Here is a 1,178-nt window from a genome sequence, read left to right as displayed (position 1 = left end):
GACTGAGAATCACTATCATTAGATATGAAACTCAGTATACACAAAGATGCACACAGGCTACTTTGAGTCATCTGTGTAGTTAATGTGTGTTGGCCATTAAACTTCACTGAGACCCCTTATTTTGTCCTTTACAGGAGCCTCATGAGTCTCACCTTCCATTCAAGTTGTACTTGTCATAAGGTGGAATGAAATCATCAATATTCTCCTCACCTCTTCCTTCAGGAGAAAAATCCTACTTACATTCAAGGTGGTCAAATTGCAGACAACTCCATCCACCTTTTCCTGGAGATGTACACGGGACTGAGGTGAGAACAGCAAAAGGCTCTAGTTTAATGGTCTTAATGAAGGTTTCAGGGAAGGGCATTAAACAGGACTCATATAACATCTTCCAAAAGAATTATTTTGTAAAACTGATTCCTGGATTATGGTAAAAGATAATATGGTAAAAACCATATTTTTCTTTCTGGGACATTAAAGTTCTAAATCTATCAAGCTGCTTTGAAATACTTTGCTTGATTAGGTACCACTCTCTGCCATAGGGTAAGTAAGGACAACACTCAAAGTAATCAGAAGAGAAAAATTAACTCCTACTAGGTTTGGTTACACATATACTAAAATTGAAATGATACAGAGATTATCATGGTCCTTGCACAGAGATGACATGCAAACTTGTAAAGAGTTCCATATTTTTGTTGCAAGAAGAAATAACACGGCTACTTTAAGCTAAGGCAATCCCCACAAGTACAAAAATTCTACATAAAGATAGAACAAATCCCCATAACAACAATCTCTCTCAATGTCAATGGACTAAATGTGCCAATTCAGAGGCACAGAATAGGAAGATGAATTAGAAAACTGAACCCAACATTCTGATGCCTGCAAGAAACACATCTGAGCAATCAAAGCAACCATGGGCTAAAAGTAAAAGGCTGGAAAACAAGTCTTCAAGAAAAGAACACCTCCACAAAGCTGGAGTAGCCATACTAGTATCAGACCACATGGACTTCAGGCTAAAGGTTATAAGAGACAGTGAATGTCATTTCTTCATGATCATGGGATCTGTACATCAGAAAGAACTCACCCTCCTCAATGTAGATGCTCCATGACAGACCAGCAAAATACTTAAAAACAACTTCTAATAGACTTAAAAAAAAAACATTGATAGCAAAAGAGTACTA

The 1,178-nt window shown here is 37.2% G+C and overlaps 1 pseudogene; it reads left to right on the top strand.

Moving 5' to 3' along the window:
• Window positions 1–594: 594 nt before the first annotated feature.
• LOC130025942 (uncharacterized) lies at window positions 595–691 on the top strand (annotated as a pseudogene).
• The last annotated feature ends 487 nt before the right edge of the window (window positions 692–1,178 follow it).

The sequence above is a fragment of the Sorex fumeus genome, unplaced genomic scaffold (genome assembly GCF_029834395.1).
Source record: "Sorex fumeus unplaced genomic scaffold, SorFum_2.1 ptg000032l, whole genome shotgun sequence".
In the NCBI taxonomy this organism is placed as follows: domain Eukaryota; kingdom Metazoa; phylum Chordata; class Mammalia; order Eulipotyphla; family Soricidae; genus Sorex; species Sorex fumeus.
The sequence above is the reverse complement of the archived record's forward strand: the minus strand, read 5'-3'. Positions and strand labels throughout refer to the sequence as shown.